Source organism: Balaenoptera musculus, chromosome 9, assembly GCF_009873245.2.
Source record: "Balaenoptera musculus isolate JJ_BM4_2016_0621 chromosome 9, mBalMus1.pri.v3, whole genome shotgun sequence".
Lineage (NCBI taxonomy): Eukaryota > Metazoa > Chordata > Mammalia > Artiodactyla > Balaenopteridae > Balaenoptera > Balaenoptera musculus.
The window spans coordinates 48395692-48423341 of NC_045793.1; the positions used below are offsets into that span (position 1 = coordinate 48395692).

Here is a 27650-nt window from a genome sequence, read left to right on the forward strand (position 1 = left end):
TAGGAAATTAAACTGAGTGCAAATAATAACAAACACCCATATTAGCACCATTCAATGACAGTTAACATTTTGCAATGTTTTTTTTTCAGCCTTAATAAATGTCTTTATTGACAAAACCCCTGATTTCCTTCCCCACACTCTGTCTTCTAAAGTAACTACCACTGTGAGTTGGATATGTGTCCTTCTAACAGTCAGTTCTCCTTATTCACAGAAGTTATGTTGTATAAGGTCACAGCAAACATTGAATTAGCAAATACTGAACCATTGCTCCCAGGAGAAATTCAGAATTAGGTTCCTATGAGCCTCTGGTCACAACATTTTCATCAACCTATCAATATATACCCTTATTTTATGTGTGTTTCTGTTTAAAGACACCTTATTTAATATATATCATTAATTTATTAACATTGAACTCATGCCCAACAGCACCATAACTCGTGCCTGAAGGAAGTGTATCTAACTTGTGTGTTTTCCCCCAAGACACGTCACAGCCTTTCTGCACTTAGGGACACTAGCCAGCACTTTTGCACTGTGCTTGGGAGCCCTTTTGAACAGCAAAATCTCCAACAAAAAGCAGGAAAATGCAAAAAATGTGGCACTAAGAAGATTCCCTTCTTTTTATGGCTAAGTAATATTCCATTGCGTATATATATATATATATATATATATATATATATATATATATACATACCACATCTTCTTTATCCATTAATCTGTCGATGGAGACTTAGGTTGTTTCCACATCTTGGCTACTGTAAATAATGCTGCCATGAATATTGGGGGTGCAGTTATCTTTTCAAGTTAGTGTTTTTGTTTTCTTTGAATAAAAACCCAGAAGTGGGTAGCTGGATCATATAGTAGTTTTATTTTTAGCAATCTTTTGTCTTTTAAATGGTAACCACATCATGTGGTTGTATTGTTGATGATGGTGGCTTTGGTTGTGTGTGTTGAGGCTGGAAGTGGGAAGGGTTTCTTTTAAAACAATTTTAGTTTGATATTTTCTAGTTATTCTCTCTGAAGTGTTTTGCTCCCTTGCTCCATGTGCAGAATCTCTATATTTCTTCTTTGGGACTGCTTATCATACATTTAAACTGTACCTACTTGTGTGTCTTTTCTTACCTTTGCACACTTACTACTTCCCCAATTCTCAGGAAGGGCTCCACAAAGAAAAAAGGACTAAGTACATCCCTGGGCTAAGTATATCCCTTACCCCACCCGCTCTGGAACCACTTTTCAGAAGGTGTTGACCTCTGCTTCCCATCTCTTTTGAAAGACTTTCTGACACTCTTTGTGTCAAGGAAAAGGGTGACTCGCTCTGAGAAGAATATAGTTTGCTTCTTGGAAGATCTCATTTATGTGCTCTTAGTGCCTTCACACACCTTGTTTGGTTGTATGCTTTTTCTGTTTCTATTGTGATTGCTGGACACACACACACACACACACACCAATTTCTGTTTGTTTTTGCCTTGTGCTTAATTCTGCTTAGGCTGTTCTTTCTTATACCTTGTTGGTGTCACTCATTATAACCATAGTACAATTATCAAGATCAGAAAATTTAACGCTAATAAAATGCTATTGTCAAATCTACATTCCATATTCAGAATTTGTCAGTTGTCATAATAATGCCCTTAGCTATTATCCCCTTGGATCAATGTAGAATCATGCATTGCATTTAGTTGTCATGTTATTCTCTCTTTTTTTCTTTCTTTCCCTCTCCATTTTTCAATTTTGTTTTCTTTTTTTTAAAGTAAGGTTTATTGAGGTATAATTTACGTAGAGTTCAATTTACCCTTTTTGAGTGTACAGTTCCATTAGTTTTCACAAATGCGTACAGTCATGTAGTTACCACCCCAATCAAGATATAAAGCATTTCCATCACCACATTAAGTTCCTTTGTAGTCAATCCCCTTCCCCCTGACTCCAGCCATGGGCAATTACAGGTTTGATTTCTGTCCCTATAGTTTTGCCTGTTCTAGAATTGCATATATATGCAATCATACAGTATGTTGCATTTTGTGTCTGCCTTTTCCCCTCATCAAAATGCTTTAAGATTCATCCATTTTATTGTGTGAATCAGAAGTTCATTCCTTTCCGCTGCTGAGTAGTATTCCATTGTGTGGATGTACAACACTTTGTTTATCTATTCGCCAGTTAATGGATATTTGAGTTGTTTTCATTTGGTGCTGTTATGAACAAAGCAGCTAAAACGTTTGCATACAAGTCTTTGTATGGAAATGTGTTTCATTTCTCTTTAGTAGATTCCTAGGAGTGGGATTGTTAGGATGTTTGGTAAGTGTGTCTTTAACTTTATAAGAAACTGCCAAACTGTTTTCCAAGGTTGCCCTACCATTTTGCATTCCCACCAGCAATATATGAAATTTCACATTGTTTTACACACTTGCCAGCACTTGGTTTTTCCCTGTTTCAATAAAGACATTCTATTAGGTGTGTAGTATTATTTTATTTGGTTTAATTTGTATTTCCCTAATGACTGATGATATTGAGAATCTTTTCATGTAAGTATTTGCCACTTGTGTATCTTTGGTGAAGTGTTTGTTCAAATCTTTTGGTTTTTATTGGGTTCTTTGTATTTTTATGAGGTTATAAGAATATTTTATGTGTTTTGGATACAAGTCCCTTGTCAAATATATGTTATGCAAATATTTTCTCCCAGTCTGTGGTTTACCTTTTCATTTTCCTAGCGGTATTTTTCTTTACATTTAGGACTGTAATCCATTTCAAATTGATTTTTTATATGGTGTGAGGTATGAATCCAGCAAAGTTAACTTTTTTTTTTTGCATAGGTATATCTACTGGTCCAGCAACTTTTGTTGAAGAAACAATACTTTCTCCATTGAAAAAATCTCTGCAACTTTGTTGAAAACAATCTATTGACCCTATGTGCGGGTCTGTTTCTTGAAACTCTATTCTGATCCATTGATCTATATGTCTGTCTTTGTGCCAATACCAAATTTTCTCGAAATCAAGTTGTGTGAATCATCCAAATTTTCTCCTTTATCAAAGTTGATTTTGGCTGTTTAGCCTTTTTAATTTTCCATAAAAATTTTAGAATCAGCTTGTTATTGCAACCAAAAAAAGTTAAAAAGCCTGGTGGGATTTTGATTTGGATTGCCTTAAATTTATAGATCAGCTGGTGATAATTGACATCTTAATACTGACTCTTGGTCTGTGAATACAGTATATCTCTCAATTCATTTAGTTCTTTTAAATTTCTCTAACAAATGTTTTATAATTTCAGCCTGCAAACCTTGCACCTATATTGTCAGCTCTATCTCTAAGTATTTCACATTTTTGATACTTTTGTAAATGGTACTTTTTAAAAACTTCAATTCCCAGGTGTCCATTTCTAGCATATAGAAATAAAATTGGTTTGTAAACATTGACCATGTGTCTTGTGAACTTGCTAAACTTACTTAGTTCTAATAGCTTTTTAGTAGGTTCTTTTGGATATTTTATGTATGTCATCATATTATCTGTGATAAAGGATAGTTTTACTTTTGCCTTTTATAACTTTCTCTTGCCTTATTGTGCTGGTTAGGAACAGCAACCCAATGTTGAATAGAGGTGGTGAGATAAGGTTTTCTTGACTCATTGCTAATCCTAGGGAGAAAACAGTCAATCACTGACATTAAGTATGATGTCAGCTCAAGATTTTGTATATTAACAGATTTCCTTTATCAGAATGAGGAAGTTAGTTTGCTGAGAGTTTTTATCATGAAAGTATGTTGAGTTTTGTCAGTTGCTTTTTCTCCATTATTGAAACGATCATGTTATTTTCCTTTTTAGTTTGTGGATATGGTGAATTAACATTGATTGATATTTTGAGTGTTGAACCAATCACAAATTTCTAGGATGAATCCCACTTAGTCATGATATGTTATCATTTTTATGTATTGCTAGTTTCAACTTCTCCATATTTTGTGAAGAAGAATTTTTTCATTTATGTTCATAATGAATATTTGTCTCTAGTTTTCTTTTCTTGTAATGTCTATGTCTGGTTTTGGTGCCAGAGCAATGCTAGCTCCATAAAGTGAGCACTGTTTCTTCCATTTCTATTTTCTGGAAGAGCTTGTACAGAATATGCATTATTTCTTCCTTAAATGTTGGTGGTTCACTTCTTTGCCTGAAGTTTTCTTTGTGGGAAGGTTTTTAACTATGAATTAAATTTCTTAAATAGATATAGGACTCTTCAGATTATCTAATATTATTGAATAAGCTTTGGTAATTTATGTCTTTCAAGGAATTTGCCCATCTCATCAAAATTATCAAATTTATTGGCTGTTTAGACTATTCTCTTATTATTCATTTAATATCAGTAGAATCTATAGTGATGTCCCCTATTTCATTTTGGATATTGGAAATTTGTGTCTTCTCTCTTCTTTTCGGTTTGGCTAAAGGTTTGTCAATTTTATTGATCTTTACAAGAGTCAGCTTTTGATGTCATTGACTTTATTGATGTCATTGACTATTGTTTTTCAATTTTATTGATTTATGCTCTTATCTTCATCATCATTCTCAACTTTCTCCTTGCTTTGGATCTCTTCTTTTTCTAGTTTCTTAATGTAAAAACTTTAGATCATTGTGACCTTTTTTTCTCTACTAATACAGTCATTTAGTACTATAAAGGCTCTCAATTTCCCCACAAATTTTGTTATGTTGTATTTCAATTTTGATTCAACTGAAAATATTTTCTGATTTTCATTATGGTTTCTCCTGAGAAGTGTGTTGTTTAATTTCCAAATATTTGGAGATTTTTCCAGATATCATTCTGTTGTTGATTTCTAGTTTGATTCCTTTGTGGTCAGAGATTTCAATTCTTTTACACTTGTCAAAATTTGTTTTATGGCCCAGAATATTTTCTATATTGATAAACGTTCCATGTGCACATGAAAAGAATATATATTCTGCTATTTTATGTAAAGTGTCTAATAAATGTAAATGCGGCTGGTTGATAGTATTGTTCAGCTCTTCTATTTTGTTGCTGATTCTTTTGTCTATCTGCTCTATTACTGAGAAAGAAATTTTGAAGTCTCCAATATAATGTGGGTTTGTCTGTTTCTTCTTTCAGTTATCTCAATTGTTTTTGTGTATTTTGAAGCTCTATTTTGGCTTGTTTTATCTTATTATCTAACAAACCCTTTGCATTATGTAATGTTTCTCTTTATCCTTGCTAAAAATATAGCCAGTTCAGTTTTCTTTGGGGGAAATTATATATATGTTTATATAAAATAATATATGTACTTATATATAACATTATATATGTTATAATACATACATATATTCTCATTTAAAAAAATCATTTCTGGTGCTCTATAATTATGAGAGTAAGTCCCAGTTTCCTTCTGCCTGAGGAACTTCCTTTAACATTTCTTGTAGTTCTGTTGGCAGTGAATTATCTTGTCTTTTGTTTTCAGAAAATGTCTTTATTTTCTGAGATATTTCTTTGAGGGTGTAGAGATTTCTTCATTGACTTTTTTTCTTTCAGTACTTTAGAAATGTTTCTCTATTGTCTTCTAGCTTGCTTAGCTTTTGGCAAGGGGTCTGCTCTAATTACATTGGTTTCTCTATATAATGTCTGTCTTTGTTCTAGCTGCATTCAAGATTTTTCTCTTTAAGTTGTCTTTCAGCAGTTTGCTTGTGGTGTGTCCATGTGTTTTAAACATTGTTCAAACTGCTTAGGTCTCTTTGAGCTTCTTGCATCTGTGGTTGTCTTTCAGTAGTTTTAGGAAATTCTTAGCCATTTGAAACAGTTTTTCAAATATTTCTTCTGCTCTGGTTTCCTTCTCTCTTTTACCTGGAAATCTAATTACGTGTATGTTAGACCACTTGTTATTTTCCTATGTACCTCTTGGATATTCTGTACTCCTTTTTCTTTTACACATTTAAAATCTTTGTAATTCAGTTTAGATAATCTCTATTGGCCTATCCTTAAGTTTACTAATCTTTTTCCAACTCTTCTAGTCTGCTAATTAGCCCTTCAAGGAATTACTCATCCCTGATACCTTTTTATTTTCCTAGCTTTTTTTTTGGTTTCTTTTTTTTTTTTAATAAATGCTTTTTAAAATTAATTAATTAATTAATGTATGTATGTATATATGTATTTTTGTCTGCACTGGGTCTTCATTGCTGCACACGGGCTTTCTCTAGTTGCGGCGAGCGGGGCTACTCTTCATTGTGGTGTGCAGGCTTCTCATTGAGGTGGCTTCTCTTGTTGCAGGGCACGGGCTCTAGGGCGTGCGGGCTTCAGTAGTTGTGGCACATGGGCTTAGTTGCTCCATGGCACATGGGATCTTCCCGGACCAGGGCTCGAACCCGTCTCTCCTGCATTCTTAACCACTGCGCCACCAGGGAAGCCCTGGTTTCTTTTTAAAAATGTTCCTCTCTGTTGAAATTCCATATCTGTTCATGCATGTTGTGTAACTTTCCACTAGATCTTTTAATATGTTAATTCTTAGTTGTAGTAAAGTCTCTGTCTAATAGTTTCAACATCTAGGCATCTGAGTCTAGTTTTATTGATTCCTTTATATTTAAACAATAGGCTGTTTTATCATGCTTTTTTCTTCTGAGCTTTATAAGTCTTATAAATGAATGCTAGACATCATGTCAGAAGAATATGCAAGACCGAGACAAATAATATTTATGCCCAGAAGTGGATACAACTCTTCTTCTGTTAGGCTATACCAGTGAGGAACTGAATCAACTAAGTCAGTACTTGAGCTGAGTTTGGATTTTCTTGTTGCTATTAGTGTACCACAGACTTCGAATTTATTCAGTCATATGCAGATTTATTTGTCAAACAGCATGTTTAACCTTGATTTTTTTAAAGTGTTTATTTTCAGAAGCATTTATTATGTGTAGTAAATAAGAAATTTCCTTGATTTGACAGACTGTGTTTTTGGAGATTTTATACACCTGGATGTTCTTAAGTTTGTGTAATAATTTATGTTAATATAATGCAAGTTAGCACCCAGGAATATGTTTTATTTTTACTTAACTCTTAACCCCCCAACATTATATAAAACATGGAGACTCCTTTCCAAATAAAATTAATGTGAGATTTCTTTTGTAATGAACAGCTCTATGAATTGGATTACATGCAGGGAGCATCTGAAAGAGTTCAAGTGAAGGAGAGTGAAGAGTTGTGTACTTTTTAAAGCCCTATGTTTGGGACTTTCAGTGTCAGCTTGAGAACATCATCAATCATGGTATCATGAATTCTCAATTAGACATTTTACTATATACTTCATTTGCTTAGGAAGAAGCCCTGTCTTGTAAAAACCAATGCCTTTCTATTGTTCACATTGAACTCTAAACAAATACTTAACCTGAACCCAAACTGGTGGAGGAGGAACACAAAGACTTAGATACAGTAGGATTCTTGTTTAGTGGAATAATCCACAGATGCCCCACTCCTGGCAAGGACTGTGTAAACCTGATACTGTGTAATAATCACCAGATCTCAAACTTTTAGATGACAAAAAATAGCTCATTGTCACAGAGAAAATAAAAATACTTAGTTTTAATATTGCCTATTATTAACTGGCAACGTGGAATATCTTACAGAAGGGAGATGCTCTATCTGAGATTTTTATCTTTGTTTTTTTTACATTGCCAAAGCTTTATTTATTTAGTAAATTTACACAGTATTTTTCTTCCAAAGTGCTACACAGTAACAGCAACTAGGCAAGATCCAAAAGGCACTTAGTCTTCCCTCTTCAGTTATTTTCACTGAGCTCTTTTCTAAGAGCTAACTCCAGTATCCAGCAGCTGTCTGGTTTAAGATGCAATGCACTCTCCTTTTTTTGCCTTCCAGACTCTCCTGTCTAAATCTTTTTTTTTTTTAACATCTTTATTGAAGTATAATCGCTTTACAATGGTGTGTTAGTTTCTGCTTTATAACAAAGTGAATCAGCTATACATATACATATATCCCCATATCCCCTCCCTCTTGCATCTCCCTCCCACCCTCCCTATCCCACCCCTCTAGGTGGTCACAAAGCACCAAGCTGATCTCCCTGTACTATATGGTTTTATATCTGTATTATTTCCTGTATGTAAAGATTTAAAGTGAGTGTTGCATAAAGTGAGTATGTAAGAGTCAAGTATTGACTATTTGGGGACAGAGGGCATTTAGTTTTGTTTCAGGCACTGTTTTAAGAGCTTTCCCTACACTGATTCATTCAGTCCTCACAGTAACTCTTTGAGGTAGGTACCATTACTATCCTCTCATAAGAGATGAAGAGATGGAGGCACAGAGAAGTTATATATTCAGACCAAGATCCCTGAGTGGGGAGGTGTTTGAGTCTTGATTGGAAGCCAGGCTGGCTCAAGTCCTAGCTGTCAATCCTGACACTCGGGCCTTGCATGCACACAGGACAACTGATAAAACATCAGGGGATTGTTCTTAAGGTTCACTGCAAACATGTCTTTTTTTCCCTAATACAACACTTTAAAAATCATCTGTAAGTAGTTTGGCCTTTATTTGTGCCCATTTTTCTTAATCTGTACTATACGTCAAGGACAATACCCAGAGTTACATTATTCATCTGTAAATATTTAATGAGAGACATGTAGTCCATCTCACAGCCACAAACGCTTCCCTCTGTCTTGACGTGGATGGGTCACTGTCTTATGCTGTGAGGTTAGTTCTCTCCACTGGTTTGCGAGCTCCCTTAGGACAAAAATCCCATCTTGCATTTCTCTTTGTGTCTCCACAGAGCCTGGCGAGCTTAACGTAGAGTTCCTGGCTACCTGCTTATTAATGAGTGCTGCAAGGCAGCTATTCAACCTTTCCCACTGAGACACACATGCCAGACTGTTCACGTAAGTCATGTACACTCGTGTATCAGGGCAAGTCATTTAATAACTGTAATTCCATCCAAATGTCCATTTATATAGCGATGGTTGAAAACTGATGGGTGCTGTAAGATGGTATATTTGACTCGGGGTACCATATGATTCTACTTTTTCTACCTTTAATATAGGAACATAGTTCTTAAAAAGTGAACATTTGGGAAATTTAACATACATTTTTTCCCTTTGTGTACTATGTACAGATTTCATGTTGCTTAGAATAAATCTGGAATTGTGTCTTATTTATGTTGGTATTCCTATCATCTAACATGGTGCATTTCACATAGTAGCTTCTCAATAAAAGCCGGTGGTTTTTTTTTTTTTTTTTTTTAATTTTAAGCATTAGTCCTATTAGAAGAGAGTTAGGCTAGGAGGAATTTTCCATAGAAGATCTTTTGGATCTACTGAAGCCTGAGTTTTTGCTTTCTAGGATGTGGAACAGAATATTTTTGTCAACACACTGATGTTATTTTCCACCTAGGCCCGTTTTTTAGTAACTTCTTCCCCCACAAAATCATGACTAAGACTTTAAAAAAAATCCAAGGCAAAACAATCATGTATGAATTTCTTTGTGCACCAGAAAGACACAGTAAGACAAGTGTTTTTGTGAGATAAGGGACATTTCAGCAATATGGTGAAGCATGAATTGACGTATAGGCAACCAGTCTCACCAGGTGAATGATTATCTGCAGTTGCCAGAGTGAGCAGCTTCCGCGGCTGATGAAGCTGCTGACCTTGGCATATTTATCATCATTACCCCAGGGGACAGAAACTAGTATCTGTATTCTTGTGAATACACATCCATAAAAGGAGACACAAGCTAGTGGAAAAGAATTTGTGTGTATAGGTGGTGTGTGTGTGTGTGTGTGTTGATAAGAGAGAGGGGGGTGGGGAGCTAGAGATGGTTTCTTACATTTTCTTTCCTCTTTTAACTCTTTTCTATTTTTACTGAAAAGAGAGGATGACATCAGTCTCTCATCTGCAAGCTCAGATTTATAATAGCTACTCCAGTTTGCAAGAGTTCTAGGGGCATAGTTTTTCCTTATAAGGGAGCTGAATAAGGCTGCAAAACATGGATAATCTGTGTTATCATCTCTCAGGCTATGATTGCCATCCGATGAGGGGAGGCCAGGGGTGAGGGATGTGACCTTGGATGATGCTGGTGCTGTCTCCCCCCAACCCCCTACCCCAGCATGGTACTAACTGCTTCCTGGCCTGGAGTTTAGAGGCAAACTTTGGGACCTGAGTTCACAGACACCACCAAGCCTGTTCCCTGAAGCTGTTGTGGAGAAGGGGGTGTGGGTAGCAGGGCGCTAGGTGCTCAGGTCACAGTGGTCCTGGAACAAGGTTAAGGAGATAAAAGAGGCTTTATTTCCGGAACAAAGTGGTTGCCATGTGTTTTGGTTTGCTAGGGCTGCTGTAACAAAGTACCATGGACTGCCTGGCTTAAACAACAGAGATGTATTTTCTCATAGTTCTGGAGACTATAAGTCCAAGATCAGGGTGTCAGCAGGGTTGATTCCTTCTGAGGGCTGTGGGAAAAATCAGCTCCACACCTATCTCCTAGCTGCTCGTGGTTTTCGGGCAATCTTGGGTTTTCCTTAGCTTGTAGATGCATCAGCCTGATCTCTGCCTTAATCTTCGTGTGACATTCTGCCTGTGTCTAAATTTCCCCCTTTTATGAGGACACCAGTCATATTGAAGTAAAAGCCTACCCTACTTCCATATGACCTCATCTTAACAGTAATTACAACTGCGATGACCCAATTTCTAGATAACGTCTCGTTCTAAGGTACTGGGGGTTAGGAGTTCAACGTCTGAATTTTGGGGTCAAGGGGGAGACACAACTCAGCCCCTAACAGAATTCAACGTGTTGATGGTTGATTTAGTTGGGAGTATTTTCTTGATTATTACTTAAAGGATATAGGGAAGGGACATGGAAACGGGAGGAAATGGTGGAGCAGTTGCTTTTTTTCTTCTGACAAAGAATCAGGACCTGGGAGACTGAAGCCTGTGGGGAGAAGTAGTAGGATTCCCTCATTGTGCATTAGGATAGTCATGTTTTCGAGGACACAGACAGTATCTGAGTTGAAATATGATCTGTGGGTCAGAGCACCTAAGTCCCCATAGCTTTTGCAAACTCCCAGTGGTGTGTATTTCAGCCACCCAGACAAAATTACCCAAAGTCTTTGCCTGATGCCTTCATAAATTTGGTGGTGCTCACCTGAGGGGCCTTTCTCCTTTCCTGGGCTCTCAAATATAGTGGGAACTATTTGAGAAGGAGCAGGTCCATCAGAACAGTCCTATCCTGTCAGCCACTTATTTTCCTAGTAGTACAGTGTTTTCAAGATAAGTGATCTATTTCCTTAACAAATGCCAAGGTAGAATGATGTTTCGCTAAGACTGGGCGCCGGATGCTTTGTGAGATATCTTGTATGCATTATGTCAGTCCTCGGAGAAGCCCATAGTATGACTATTCCCATTTTCCAGATGAAGCAATCAAGCCTTAGAGTTCAGCGACTTGCCCAGGGACTTATAGGCATCAAGTGGCAGTTGATTACTGTCTGTATTCATTGCACTCCGCCTCCCTGCTGCCCTAAGTTTTTGAAGGTAAATCTTTGAAAGACGTGGATTTTTTAAAAACAAATCTTAAATATCACATTGAGATAAGAATTCTTTTTAAAAATTTTTTTTTCTTTTGAGCATCCTGTGTAAAATGAGGAGACTGGGTTTATTTAGATGATCACCCTGTGTCCATGTAGCCCTAAAATGCATCTAAAGTTATGTTTTTTATTTTCCTGTTTTGGATGTAAAAAGGAGAGGATGTAGGCTGTCGATCTGCTTTTTTTTTTTTTAAGATGGAATTTCAACATCTCCTTGTGGAATTTCCTGGTTCTCAACCAAGTATGTAGATCCCGCCTGTCAGAAGCTCGTCTATTTTGGACTGCAGTGGGATAATAATCTGGTTATTTGGGGGGTCTGGTCTTTGGAGCCTCCTGTTTTTCTTTTCTTCTCTTCCTACTGCTCCTGCAGATGTTCAGAGCTGACCACATGCAGCCTCCCTGGCACCCAGCAGTAACCAGTCTCCCTGGCCAGGGAAACATGCCCGCCTTTCTATGCTGAGATCAGCTCCCACTCTGGGCACATCTCCTGTGGGCCAGCCAACAGGCTTTGACTGATTTAGTTCAGGAAGACTCGCTTGTTTGTGGACATGGTAATGACGCCAGTAAAATTCAATTACTGGATCCCAGAGGATTGCAGCAAGTGATAATAAATTAGGAAACATGAGCTTTGGAGTATCTGAACTGAAATTATAATGGGGCTATTGAAAAACAAACAAACAAAAATCCTAGGCATTCATTTAATAATAGACGCTGCTGCTTTCCCCACCAAAAATTAGTTCATCAACTAACCCTTTGTTCTTGTCACAAGGAATATGCCTGAGACACAGCCAAGAACATTTTGTCTTAATTACTTGGTATTGTTGTTGCCCCTAGAGCACACCTGGCTTGGGGGGTAATTGGTACACAGGGAGGAAGCAGCCGCCTGGAGGGGCCTCCCAAGGCCACGGCACTAATCCGTGCCGGGCTCACAGATGCTCGCTGCCCATGGCCTTGGGTTTCAGGTTGCCATCCTAGGCTGAGGTTTGAATGGAGGTTGTAACCTCAGAAGGTCCGGCTAGCACTTAACCACTGACATCCATCAAGAATGTCAAGGCTCGCATTGTCTCATTAATTTGAACCAGCTTTCCTGCCCTCAGATCCTTTTTCATTCCTATCCTTTCCACTCTGTCTTTCTTCCTTTGTGAGCAGTTTATAGCCTCCCCTGTGTGTGCCTTCCGCCTGTGAGTTGTGGCCTGGAGGGCCACTCTTGGGGAAAAGGCACCTTTTCCCTCCTCCGTGCCATAAGTGGAACTTGCAGAATTGACTGATGTTTCTGCTGCAATATGGATTTCAAGCACGTGAAGTGAGAAAAAACATTGCAGGCAGTCTGGATATCTCTGTTTTGCAGATAATCTTAACGTTAAAATGGTTTGTCATTGCTGTCTTCCTTCACTTTATTTCCTTTCTCATCCAGATCCCAACATCCTAGCGGGTAACACAGAACTGATGAGCAGAGGAGATATGAAAAAGATGGCAAAGGTGCTAGAAAAAATTTCTGACTTAGCAGCACAACATTTTCACCTGCAGTAAATGTCTTTTGAGGTATCTACTGAGACCAAGCCCCTTTCTTGGAGAATTGGTCCTGACCTCCCATACCACATGAAGGACAGTGAGTGTAGATCATGCTTAATTTATGAGACCCCACAAGGCTGGTCAACTCATGACCCAAGCTGGGCACAGTAGACTCTTGCTCCAGGAACTGGAAAGTGGGCTGGTTGTTTGGTTGGGCTGGAGCTTGGAGAAGGCAGAGCTCTGGAGTTTGGGGCCACCATTTTCAGCCATGTGTCCAGAGAGGTGGAAAGCGAGGGGGTGGGGGAATTTTGCCGTGAATCAGAGACGGTGAGGGAAGCAGATACCAGAGACTGCCCATCCCTGGAGAGCCAGGCGAGTCACTTCCTTGATTCAGAGTGACTATCCACTTCCTATTTTCAGACCCTTGTGAAGCCTGATTGCCCTTCATTGGGAACCCTTAGGGTCTCCCAGTAAAGTCTCCCTTTTTGCTTTGGCTGCTCTCAATAGGTTAGTGTGTGTGTGTGTGTGTGTGTGTGTGTGTGTGTGTGTAAACTACATTACCATCTAACATTTCCTTGGGCTTGGATGGCATCTGAGAACAGCGTCATGAACGGCTATCTATCATGAGACTTGGAATATGGTAGGTAGGCCCCATTACATATGTGTCGAAAGGATGGTTAGAATAGCCCTGGCATCGAGGGTGGTCTTACTGTAGAAGGGGAAACCTTCTATAAAGGATGACCCTCCATTTCCCTTTTGGTCTCCCCCCAGATCTTGCATGTGTCCTCTCTATAAGACCTTGTGCCAGGTGCTGCCTCTTCTTTAAAAAACATTTTTTATTTAAAAAACTTTTTTATTGAAGTCTAGTTGATTTACAATGTTGTGTTAATTTCTGCTATACAGCAAAGTGATTCAGATATATATATATATATTTAATATTTTTTTACATTGTGGTTTATCTCAGGATATTGAATATAGTCCCCGTGCCATATAGTAGGACCTTGTTGTTTATGTATGTTACTTCTTTTTTTTTTTAATTAATTAATTAATTAATTTTTATTATTTTTTTGGGCTGTGTTGGGTCTTCATTTCTGTGCGAGGGCTTTCTCTAGTTGCAGCAAGCGGGGGCCACTCTTCATCGCGGTGCACGGGCCTCTCACTGTCGTGGCCTCTCCTGTTGCGGAGCACAGGCTCCAGATGCGCAGGCTCAGTAGTTGTGGCTCACGGGCCTAGTTGCTCCGCGGCATGTGGGATCCTCCCAGACCAGGGCTCGAACCCGTGTCCCCTGCATTGGCAGGCAGATTCTCAACCACTGCGCCACCAGGGAAGCCCCCTGGATGTTACCTCTTAAGCTTCAAATCTTCATTACCTCTTCGTCTCATTTGCTTCTTGGCCAATGCCTGCGACACGTCCCTCTTCTCAGCACCATGAAAGACTTTTTTCTAAGATGTGCAGACATGATAAAAATTTAATGTATTATTTTATCAGGGGTGAGAGACTTTGTGGCACACTATCTTAGGGCTTGTCTCAATTAGGGGGCAATTCTTTCCATCACAAAGAGACCAGAAGTTTCAGGACATCCGGAGACAAAAAGCAGCCAAAGGATTTTACTGTCTTTTTATTTCCCATGAAATATAGCGCTAAGCAGTGTTCATATTTTACCCACACTGCTTCTTGGCCTCTGTCAAAGGAGGGATTTCCTCCAGTGCCCCAGCTGTTCTGGGGCCTGCACTGGGGTGGCCGGTGGGGAAGGAGGACACACAGAGGGTTCTGCTCCTGCCACAGCTGTGCTTGCGCAAGCGACCTTCCCTCAGGGCAAAAGCCTGTGGAAATGTCCAGTCTGACTCTCTTGTCTTTTGGCACGATGAAGGGCAACTGTCTCTCTATTGTCTACCAGAAAATGGACGAGCAAGCACAATCTCTAAATAAAGGGACCCTTGAAGAGATTATACCCCCTATTTTCTTGGTGTTAGTTATCTTCTGGAAAAAAGGCATGGGTCTTTGTGTAACTTGTTTAAAGAACTACGGTCACAGTTCGTTAACCTCACGTTCTCCTTAGAAGGAGAAATCAGAATACAAGGTGTTTGTGCCAATTATAACTCATGGCGTGTCAAGCCCTGTGCTAGGTATTTTTGTAGGTACTTCATTTAAATGTTACTACAGTAAGGCCCTATTACTACTGATTTTCTAAGAAGTTAAGTCAGTGCTTAAAAGGTCACATAGCTGGTAAGTAAAAAAATCTGGTAAGAAAAGGCCACACAGCTGGAGTGTGGCCCCAAGTTTGCCTGACTCTTAAAACTATGCTAGTTCCACTGCACTCTCATGCGATATTTCCCGAATTTGTCTGCTAAGACTTCTCAGCGTGAGTGCTTGTTGAAAATCCCATCCTGATATACGTGTATGTATAACTGAGTCACCTTGCTGTACAGAAGAAAGTAACAACATTGTAAATCAACTATACTCCAATAAAAATTAAAAAAAAAATCCAATCCTGGGACCCACTACAGATCGAATAAATCAGAATCGTCTAGAAATGGGTATAGGAATTCATCCCAGGTGAAGCTTATCAGGCAAGTTAGAGAAATGCTGCTGTCATGCCTTAAATGCTTTCTTTTTTTCCTTTTTAACCCAGTAATTCTTGACAAGGTGTGTGCTACAAAAGTCTTTTCTCTTTTTAATAAGCTTTTTATCTTGGAATAATTTTAGATTTACATATAAGTTGCAAAGGTAATACAGAGAGGTCCCATATACGTTCTCCAACCTATTTTCCTCTGATGTTATGATCTTACACAACCATGATACATCTGTCAAAACTAGGAAACTAACACTGATCAGTTATTATGAACTGTATGAGGCCACCACTTACCCTGGACACAATAACAGAGAAGGAAAGGGAAAGACAGGACAGCCTGTAGTTCCTTTTTCTTTCCTTAATTCTCAGTAAGCAAAAGGCAGAGAGCGTTGGTAGAAGGCCTGTGATCAAGAAGTGATTTGAGTTCATTTTGTGCAACATTTCCACCATTCTGGTAAGAATGAAATACATATGCATGCATGAGCTATGAAACGGAAGCTGTGTAATTTTGATGGTTTCATGTATGAGTTAAATGCACTTCTATTTGCCTTTAAAACTAGCATTGCATTGTGTAAAGATGAACAGTGAAATTCACATGAACACTTTAAAGTTGTTTTTTTTAAAAAATTATTAGCACCTTTAATTAATTATTTATTTATTTATTGGCTCTGTTGGGTCTTCGTTTCTGTGCGAGGGCTTTCTCCAGTTGCGGCAAGTGGGGGCCACTCTTCATCGCGGTGCGCGGGCCTCTCACCATCGTGGCCTCTCTTGTTGCAGAGCGCAGGCTCCAGACGCGCAGGCTCAGTAGTTGTGGCTCACGGGCCCAGTTGCTCCGCGGCATGTGGGATCCTCCCAGACCAGGGCTTGAACCCGTGTCCCCTGCATTGGCAGGCAGACTCTCAACCACTGCGCCACCAGGGAAGCCCCACGTGGACACTTTAAATGTTAAAGTTTTCTTTACTTAGCATGACATTAAATAGCAAGTTAAAAATACCATAACAAGTTGAGGTAGAGACTAGAGAAGAAGGAAAAACAGTTATATTTTTGTTCAACTGCACTTTTTCCCTACTTTTTGGACAACGGGCCCCATATTTTCACTTTGCACTGCGTCCAACAAAATATGTAGCCAGTCCTGTTGACCCCTAGTCAAGAGCCATTGCCTTAACTTAATGAAGTCACCAGTGGTGGTGATGGTGGTAACCAGGCAGATGTATGGAAAGATGTCGGGGACAGAGAACTTTCTGCCATCCTAGGTGATTACAGCCATGGAGGGGGCTTATATTAACCAGCCCTGCCTGCCCAGATGGCTACAGGCCTCTCAGGGTGATTCCTATGCTTTGAACACTCCTGCATATGGCCCAGGGGCAGGAGGATTCCTGCTGCATCTTCTCAGTGGCCAAGTGCTTTTTGATGCAGAAAGTGTAACAGCAAATGCCGCATCAGGAAGCAGTTAGACCTTTGACCTGCCCCAGGCATGTGGCTTTTGCGTGGACCACTCGCTATTATACTGCATAATTATTTCTGTGCTCCAGTGGGCAGTTTTTCTTGTTTAGCTTGAATATTAAATCAAAGAAATACCTTCTGCATCTACCAAACCTACTAACTCATTCACCACGGAAGGGGGTGTTTGTGTGAAGAGGCAGCACAGTGGGTTCGGGACATCAGCTTTAATTTATATCTGAAAACAAGTTAGCCTAATGGAGCAGAACGGATACAAATGGCTGTACAACAACCTGCCCCAGCAAACAAAACGTGGCTCTGGTAATTCACAGACACAGTGGCATTCTCCTCTACTTGGAAATTTTCATTGCCATGCGCCTTTTAGGATAGGGTGTTCCTTTCAAAATAAGCAAGATTTGCAGCTGGTGGTGTGGGTGCATCCTTCCCCAGGGAGTGAGGCCATGCTGTGTGACGTGGAGAGATGCTGACCACGAGTAGGAAGAGTGACCCTCCGTGTGCTGGGGTGGCTGCTGGCAGCCCTGGGTGTGGACTGGCCCTTCTTGTCCTGGTGAGAGTTGTGTCCCTGGTGGTAAGACATGTGACCAAGGATCGGGCAAGGTTAGTAGGTGGCCAACTCAAACCTGCCCCATAGACCTCCCCTCTGTGAGAATCAGAACAGGGGTCATCGGAACCTCCATCCCCCCGCCCTCCTCCTCCCCAGCCAGCGTCACGGGGATCCTACCACCTTGGAGTTCTTCTCTGTATGTTCTTGCACTGCACCCCCCTTCCCCAACTCCTTCTAATTTATACCCTTAGAGTGTCTTTTCTGGAATTTTCTGGAATTGTTTCCCAATTGGTCTCCCAGCCTCCTTCTACCTACCTGCTGTATAGAACTATGAAAATGGTCCTTTACAGACTGAAATTTGATGGTTTGGATCCTTGGAATAAAATCCATTGTTTCCATAGCTGTGAGGACAAAGGTTTCCCTCTTAGTATGCGAGGTCCTAAAAGCTCTTTCCAGAATGTTTTTCCCCCAGCTACCAGCAAAGCTCATTCCTCTCTTCCTTCAGAACATGTTTCAAATATTCAAACTGAAACCAAACACCCTTGACACTCCTTATCTTTCTCCCCACCCCTCATTCACCCCCGCTCCCCCCACTGGTGTGTCTCAGTACCACACTGCACTTGTCAGCTTGTTGGCTGATAGACTCTTGTCTTCATTTGCCTCCTTTGTGGTCTTTTTCTTCACCTGCACCAAGGTAATTTCTGCCAAGTTGGGTATTTTTCTCTAACTTACTCGCTGGTGTATCCCATCCCTGGCACACTGCCTGGTCCATAGTAAGAACTCAATAGTTATGTGTTGAGGGAATTGTCATATGGATCTGAGCCTCACCTACTTCTCTAGCTGGCACCTCCCTAAAACACCCTGCGCTCCAGCCGTGTTAGATCCGTGAAGATCTGTATCACGCTTCCATAAATTTGTTCGTGCAGTTCCTTCCCCCTGCAATACCCTGTCTCCCCTTTTTACACATGCCACTCTCTTCTTCATCCTTCTGCATTCCCCTGGGGCCTCAGCAACCCCATCGTGCCTTCCATAGTGCACACTCAGCACTGGACCACGCTAAATGGGGCTTGGTTAGTCAGCATCCAATCCCAGAGATGCTGAGCAGCCCAGGACTAGATGGTGCCATTTGGGTCTTTCTCCCCACCTTGGTGTTTCAGATGTTTGATGAATAAATACACAAATGAGATGCCCAAAGACAGACAACAAGTTAGTGGCAAGGACCAGAGTAGTGCCCAGATATGCTGGTCTTCCATCCATGGTACTTTATTTCCATCAGAGAACTCCTTTGAGAAGACATTCTGCCAACTTCCTGAAACCCACAATGTAGTTTCTGCACTTTACATCCTCCTTTACCAGCTTCCTGGTACCCAGCCTCTATTTTTTCTTTCAAAAACACATTTTTCTTCATTTGTCATTCTCCTAATTCCCTACATTAATAACAATATCACCTGATTAATCAATTTTCACAAAGTGACTGTTAAAGCACAGAGATTTTAGGCATGAAGTTTTTGTTGAAATTTGTTTCAGATGTTTTGACGTTACTCAAACCAAAGGAATATATCCTGGGCACATTGGCAAGTTTTTTTGGTGTCTGTTCCATGAATACGTTTTATTTTTCATGATGAATTTCAAACACACATAAAAGTAGTAGGGATAGTACAATAGTAGGAATAGTACAAGCCTCAAAGATTCATTACTCAGATAAACAATTATCAATGATTTGCAACATTTCCTTTTTCTTTTTTTTTTTTTTTAGAAATTCACGTTCTTTTATTTATTTATTTATGACTGTGTTCAGTCCTCGTCTCCGCGCGAGGGCCCTCTCCAGTTGCGGCAAGTGGGGACCACTCTTCATCGCGGTGCGCGGGCCCCCCACCATCGCGGCCCCTCTTGTCGCGGAGCACAGGCTCCAGACGCGCAGGCTCAGCAATTGTGGCTCACGGGCCCAGTCGCTCCGCGGCATGTGGGATCCTCCCAGACCAGGGCTCGAACCCGCGTCCCCTGCACCGGCAGGCAGACTCTCAACCACTGCGCCACCAGGGAAGCCCCCTTTTTCTTTTTTATTCTTTGTTGAATTATTTTAAAGCTTATCCCAGACATCACATCATCTTATCGTACTTCAAAATGCCTCTTTTTAAAAAGAAAAACATAAACACAGTATCTTTATCACCCTTTACAAAATTAAAAATAATTCCTTGGAAATATAATACAATTTCATGGAGGTATTTGAGGTGCAGCTTCTCTGTATCTCTCTAATTGTATAACAGAACAGAAATAACCCACACTGAGGAGGGATAGGGGTATCCATTTTACCTCCTCACACATTTTAGTTGGAAGTTTGAAACGGCCCATACTTTTTCCCTGGATGGATGGGCCTTCCTTGGGGCTTTCTTACTAATCTGGAATTTTCTCCTGTCAAGGGTCTCAGCAGACTTTGGCTTTGGAGAGTTGCGTTCTCTCTCTGGCCCATCCTCAGGCCATGCTTCCACAGTCTAGTGGCTTTGAGGGCTGGCACCTCTGCTCACCATCTACAGGCCACCTATATGCCGAAGTTAAGTTGAACTTAGATGACCAGGGATTTCCATTTTCTGCCTTCCTTGTTGGCCCTGGCACCTCATAAGCAGAGTGACCAGTTGAGAATAATAAGGAGAAAGTGTTCAGATTAGTTAAGTGAACAGCATTCAAGTTAAAATGTTCAAAATCCTGATGTCACCTATACCATCCATAAGGCCAGGGAGAGAGCACCAGAGAGACATAGGGTCTGGATGTCAAAACAGATGGCTCTGCTAGCCCTGTCATCCTCCAAGGCTAGCAGAGCCTTTCTTGCTTTACAGGAAAGCCCTTGGCCGTGGGCGTGTCCTCCCCACAAGATCCTCTCCTGGCTTGAAAGGGCCGAAGCCCTCAGTGCCCATCCCGCTCACAACCTCCCAGATTCGGCAGGATCCAACCCCTCCCCCGCCTGCCCTCTTTCCTCCACCCACCCCTGAGGCTCATTTCCCTCCCTTCTGCAGCGCCCCTTGTTTTCCCCGTTGCTAAGTAGCGTGGTGCACTCTGGCAGTGCTGGCCGTCACCTGCCTGTCCAACCCTGCCCGATTCAGATTATTCAGATTAACCCTGTGAAGCCAGACTTGGTTTAAAAATCTGGGGCTGTGTGACAGTCCAAAGAACCACATCGAGGAGTCAATAACAACCCACAGCTTGCCTTCCCTAGCAGCCTGTCCTTTCCGGGAGGAAGGAAGCATGGTGACTGTGGGCTCCGTGCCCACATGCACTTGACTTTGAGTTCTGCCCCCCCCCCCCCCCACTTAGTGACTGAGTGACTTAGTAACTTCTAAGAAGTTACTCACCCTCTCCAGTGAAGTCTTGGTTTTCTCATCAGTGTTAAGGGGATAATAACATAACGGTTTCTGCATTTGTCTGCTCTGAGGATTAAATGAGTTCACATGTGCAGAGTGGGCAGGATAGTGTCTGCTATGTCCTCAGATGTTTCCACCCGCATCTCACAGGTAAACATCAGTCACATGGTCCCTCCTGACTGCAGAGGGAAGGGGAGCAGAGTTTTGTGGGATATTTGCCAAGCACAACTGCTTCTGCCGCAAGGATGGAAAATGGAAAACTGATGTTGTCACTTGCTGTGAATAAGAGACGGTCATAAACAGATGTAATGAGGACAGTGTATTAAATTCTTGGTAGATATTTTTGCCTGCTAAACATTCTGATTCTTAGGTTTATTTAGTTTGTCTGAGATGTTGGGGGGGGTGGAGAAAGAAGAGTTGAAGACATCCTAAAACATATTAGCACAAATGGAAAATTTCTCACTGAAGGAATCAGAAAGATAGAAGGATGATTGAAAGAGGGATAACTTTCTCATTATATAATTCAATGTTGTTTAATACCTTGTCCATGTCCTATCTAAAATCATCTCTCTTTCTACTTAAAATCTGAGGGAGAGCAGTGGTCCACATGCCACACTCTGGGAAATGCTGTCCTCGTGGGCCTGGGTCCACATCATCCTCCAAGGCAGCAGCAAATATTTGTAAGATTTGCTGTGTGCCTGACACTGTGCTCTTGCTGCTATGGGCACAGAGTTCATGGTGACAGTCCCTGTCCTTAGATTTCATAGACTAGAGAGAGAAATAAGCCAGCAGTATACGGAACACATTTGGGAAGTACAGGTTGTTATTGGAGTGACCCTTGAAGGACAGCAGACTTTTAAAGAACAATTCCATAATGTCCTTCTTGTGGTGTGTTTACTGATTTTATTTCCTTTTAATTTCTCTTTCAGTGGTATTCTAGTTGAGGTGAAACCCACTGGTAGAAGAAAAAAAAATCAGCTATTATTTTCTAGATACTTTGAATTTTGTGCCCCTGAGACATCAAACGTCCTCGGAGGGCCACATGGTAAGAAACATAACGCCGCTTCAGGCTGTGGGGAAGCTGGATTGCAAGTCTCGGAGAAGGTTCGTAACAGTGTCAGATCAATACTGCAGTTATGGAACTCACTAAATGGAGGGAGAAGGGTAGCCAGCTGCGGGTCTAGCCCAGGTCCTGGTCTTCCTCCCTCTGAACAAGGCAGCACTGACTACGTCGTGCTCAATTTGTCTTCTTGGTAAAATTAGAGGATTGGACCAAACGTGCATTTCCTGCACACAAATGTTCGTAGATGGAAAGGAAGATTTCCCCTCAAGCCCCCGCCCACAGAGAATGGATGACCTTGGAGTTCTTGCCCTCTAAGTTTAGCCTCAGCCATTCCATCATTTGTTATTCTGGCACATCTGGGTTCTGTTTTTAGGTACTGGGGAAATAGTATTAACCTTATCACTGTTGTTTTCACTTACATATATCTTATTTAGTACTTACTATGTGCCAGGCACTGCCCCAGATACTTTAACAATATTAATTTAATCTTATAACAATGGGTACTATTATCACACCCATTTTAGAGATGAGAAAACTGAGGCATAGGGAGGTTAAGTAACTTGTTCAAGATCAGAAATCTAGAGACAGGCAGAGAGAGATTCAGTCTCAGGCAATCTGGGGCTAGAGTTTGCAATCACTGCTCTGCACTGTCTCTGGGCAAAATAGTTGAAAGCGCTAATAATAAGGTGAAACATATAGTAATGACATATAAAATAAGTATTTTTTAAACAATTAAATGATGAGACAATGACAGAAGTTGCACATGCACTTGGACGAAGCCCTGTGAGAGAAGAAACAAAAAGTGGATCGTGCACTATGGGGGAGAGAAGGGAAATGCCTCATGTTTACAGACCTACCGGGATTTCCATATATTAGCTCATCTGCTCCTCACATCACCCTTATGGGGCTGGTGCTGTTATCATCCCCATTTTACAGGTGAGGCTAAGTGACTTGTTTAAGATCACACAGCTGACAAATGGTGGAAACCCAGACCAGAGTGCCTTGGGGTAGAGTTGATCTCCTGCCCACTGGCTTGGCCACCTCCGGGGGCAGGGCCAGGGGATCCACTGCTGTCAGTCCAGGACCCCAGAGTCCGGGTGTGGTGAGGGGGCAGCTGGTGACAGCTTTTCTGGCGACACGGAGGGTTCCCCAAGCGCTTCATCACTCCTGAGATGAAGGAGTGAAGTGCAGTGGAGGGGTCTCGCGGGTCTGGCAGGGATCTGAAAAACCAGCTTATCTGCTCAATACATGTCAGTCAGACTGACAGGTCTACTTAGGGAAAAGATGCACAGTGCATAGGAGATGCATATAGACAACAAGGAGAGGGTGCCTGGTTTAAAATGCTGCAGGACTAGATTACATCCCTGGGTAGAAATGCATCTAAAAGCTGTGCTGTCGCCTTGGACCAGGATTCCTCAACCTCTGCACTATCGACATTTTGAGGAGCAAAACTCCCCTGGTTGAGTTCCACTTCTTTGATCGTGTAATTTGGGTTTATGAGCAGAGAACGCTTCCAGAAATTAGACTGTTTTGAGGTTGAGGAGTTGAGATTTTCTCTAAAATTCCTTCTAATTCTCAGAGCCTAAGAGAAAAAATGATGGATTAGCATCCACAGTACTTTATCACTCACTTAATTTTTGATATTTTGGGGAGTGTATGGAGAAGAAGGATTGGAAAGCATACTCAGCACACTTCTTTGCAATGCCTGTCTGTTTTATTTTGTTTATCTATATGGCTATTATTTCACCTCGCGGTGAGACCAAGCTCCTGTCTTGCACCATATTGCCCTCTAGCGGCCACTTCGTTTTGTAGCGCACAGAAGAAAGGCGCTCCTGAAATTGCTTTTAAGAATGAAGCCAAGGAGGGGACTGGGGAAGTGGGCGGGTGCAAAGAACACTGTAGCTTCTGCCTCAGCCTCGTTGTGATACGTGGACGCCTTCGTCCAGCCGCGCCCGTTCCTCCCCGAGCCCCACCCGGCCTTCCTGCGACCCCACTCCTGCTCATCCCAGCAGCCCATGACCCCTTGCTCCTTCCCGCCGGCGTTCTGGGCCTGTTCTTTGCGGAGAGAATTCAAAGCTGCTTCCATTTTAAATAAAAAGAGCATCCTGTAGCTAGAAATATCCGACGAGAAGCGTTTTATGAATGCCCTGAAGAGAGTTGCTACGTGAAAAGAAATGATTCAGCTGAAAAAATATAGATAATTTGTTGTTTGTTTATTTTAAGCTGGACCTCAGAAACTTCCCCAGGATGTCTTTCCTCCCCGGGGGAGAGCGCTGCTTTGCAAGGGCCCCTGTATCCTCCTCACCCACCTCCAGATCATTTAGTTAACCCCGTGGGTCAGGAGCAGCCCAACAAATGCATGTATTTGTCATCTTAAGAGCTTTGGCAAGCCGACTTGAATTTCAGGTAACTAGAGACCATTCTAACGGCTTTCTTCTGTCAGTAGGTGACATTGGGTAATTAGTAATCCTATAAAGCTTTTGAGGGTAGCTTTATTTTAAAAAAAAAAGATGAAAACCAAGAGAATGGAGACAAAGCTACTCTACAGAGTTAAACCTCGTCTTCAAGGAGGATTTTTTTTTTTTGTAAAGCTATTTTTAATTTTGTTTATTTATTTATTTATTTATGGCTGTGTTGGGTCTTCGTTTCTGTGCGAGGGCCTTCTCTAGTTGCGGCAAGCGGGGGCCACTCCTCATCGCGGTGCGCGGGCCTCTCACTATCGCGGCCTCTCTTGTTGCGGAGCACGGGCTCCAGACGCGCAGGCTCAGTAATTGTGGCTCACGGGCCTAGTTGCTCCGCGGCATGTGGGATCTTCCCAGACCAGGGCTCGAACCCATGTGCCCTGCATTGGCAGGCAGATTCTCAACCACTGCGCCACCAGGGAAGCCCCAACGAGGATATTTTTTAAAGTAACTTTATATCTACATGTCGGCTTCAATTATATATTTACCTGTCTCAAAATATAATGCTCAAACATCAACCCACCCAAGCTTGGATGGTGAATTCATGATAGATATTTACTTTTTTTGCAAAGGGTGTTTTCTATTTCCATAAAATAAAATTTTATTCAAGACTATGGGAGCTAGACTTTCTCTTAACAATTAGGTAAAACAAATGACCCAGAAGTTTAATTGTAGACTAGAGCTATTAATGTAGTTCTGAGTTTAGGCCATACAAACAAAGAACAACAAATAACAAAGAGCCTGAAAGGTCAGACATTATGAACAGGAAATTTGCAGAAGCCTTGGGGATGGGCAGCAGCTGGGTTTCCTTAAGATTTATAGGCTTAATAGAATAAACATGCACTTGTTTATTTCTACTTTATATGAACATACACCAGATGAAGACACTCCACTACTTCCTTTAAATGCCCCACATTTGAAAAAAAATCTCTCCTCTTTTCTTGTCTCTTAATGTGAATGACTTGATTAAGCAGCAGCTTGTGTCTTAAGACCATAAAACAAGCGTAGATGTTTTACTTAAAAAATGGAAAGAATAAGCATTTCCTATGTGTTTGTTTATATTTCTGAAGCTTGTTTAACCTTTTTTCCCTTGTCATTTTACTTAGTATGACTCTGACACCCCAAGTTGACATGAGCCTGAGCCCCAATACTCTGGAGATAGATACTACCTGAAAGAAAAGATGACATCTATGGAGGTATAAAAGAAGGGTTATCATCAATGAACTTGTCAGTATGATCAGCATAGATGGTGAACCCAGGTAGCTTGGGCCAATGAAGTTGGTATAGCAGTTACATTACCCATCCTCAGATCCAAGGATCTAAATGACAGTTAAAGCTCTGTAAACACAGCACCCAAGATGACTGGGGGCAGCTACTGTGTGACAAAGGAGACAGGGCTGCTGCAAACTTCTAGAACAAGTGGCTTAGTTGTTTAAGGAATTTCAAGACCCTCCAACTGGATGAGGGCCAAGTAATACATGATTGATCATCAGTGGTTAATATAATCGTGTAATTCTTGTTAACAAAATGTCCAAAAAAATCACAGGAATAAAGTCTAGATCTTGTCTCTAGCCATACGGAGGCCCTGATAAAGTGAGCCTTTTGGCTTATTATTGGATAGTCTATTGAAGCTGTCCTAAGTGTGCTAGAATTATCAGAAGAGCAGAGATCCAGTTCATTTAGAAGGTTGCTTTTTAAAAAAAAAAAAATGCTCTTAACAGTGCTGACTCTCCCTCCATGGATCAAACCGATTTCCAACTACATATAATCCTGTCCATTTCCTTCTTCTCTCCATTCCTTTTTTCTTTCCTTCCCTCTCCTTTTCCAGGACAGCTGTGTTTCAGGCACTCTGTTGAGCCATGACAGCCTGAAGATTTGTGAGAAATTGTTTCAGCCTCTTAGGAGATGAGAGGCAAAATGTTTAACAAAGGCACAGGCAGGGGCAGATCCTGACTTTGTGAAGCCTGAAGCTTATACAATTTGGGGAACTCTCTTTTTTTTTTTTTTTTTAATTAATTAATTTATTTATTTTTGGCTGTGTTGGGTCTTCGTTTCTGTGCAAGGGCTTTCTCTAGTTGCGGCAAACGGGGGCCACTCTTCATCGCGGTGCGCGGGCCTCTCACTATCGCGGCCTCTCTCGTTGAGGAGCACAGGCTCCAGACACGCAGGCTCAGTAGTTGTGGCTCACGGGCCTAGTTGCTCCGCGGCATGTGGGATCTTCCCAGACCAGGGCTCGAACCCGTGTCCCCTGCATTGGCAGGCAGATTCTCAACCACTGCGCGCCACCAGGGAAGCCCGGGAACTCTCTCTTTAAAAAAAACAACAAAAAAGCTATACAATGACAAGTACAAAATTAGGCATGATAGAGAATATTTACTGAGAATGAAAAAATAAATCACAACAAATTACTAGAAACTTGGAGGCTTCGGTCCTTTCTCTTGAAGACCTCTTTAGGTAGTGTACCAAAGATGCTTAATTAGAAATGCTTTCTGATTGCAACCTGGCTTCCTCTGCTGCCCTGGAGTCCTCAGTGACTCCTAGAACTCACAGTGGCCTGAGCTAAAGAAGGCAGGAGGCTTCAGCTTCATTCACTTCTTCAAATTTCACATCTAGTCTCAGGAGCCATCACTCAGAGTGGTCAGCAGCTGAAAGCAGCCTGTGGCCATGCAGGAAGGTCCTGAAGAGCATCAGAGGGTGCGTCCCGGAAACATGCTGAGAGGCAGTGTAGTTCATGGTCAAGAATATCGGTCTGGGTGTGCTCGGCAAGATGGGTTCCAAGTCCTGTTTGTGCACTTCACTCCTTGGAACCTCTTTTTTCGTGTCTATAAAACAAGGGTGATTAAAAGAGATGAAGTATATAAAGCACACAACCAAGTGCCTGGCATGGAGCAAACAGCCTTTGCCTGATGGAGGGATTTATTTGAAAGTTTGATATGGAAAGTTATTTGTGTGTCTCTTTGCATTTGTCTCACTCCCCTCTTTGCATTTGTCTCCCTTCCCTGTTGACTACAGGAGACATTGAATATCAGTGAAAAACCCATTCCCTAGTTAATGTTCTCCGGCGTGCCTTTTATACTGTCTGTCGGATCCAATCCATCATGTATGTAATCAGATTATACATTGCCTTCTCTATGAATAAGAAA

General features: G+C 41.3%; 1 protein-coding gene across 1 annotated transcript in view; it reads left to right on the forward strand.

Annotated features, from left to right (window-relative positions):
- The window catches only part of TRIL (TLR4 interactor with leucine rich repeats), an 87271-nt gene that overhangs the window by 7361 nt on the left and 52260 nt on the right, over window positions 1-27650 (forward strand). The window contains exon 2 of the mRNA XM_036863174.1: window positions 8739-8844. The gene's annotated coding sequence lies outside the window, so the exon portion shown is untranslated. The remainder of the gene's footprint in view (window positions 1-8738; window positions 8845-27650) is intronic.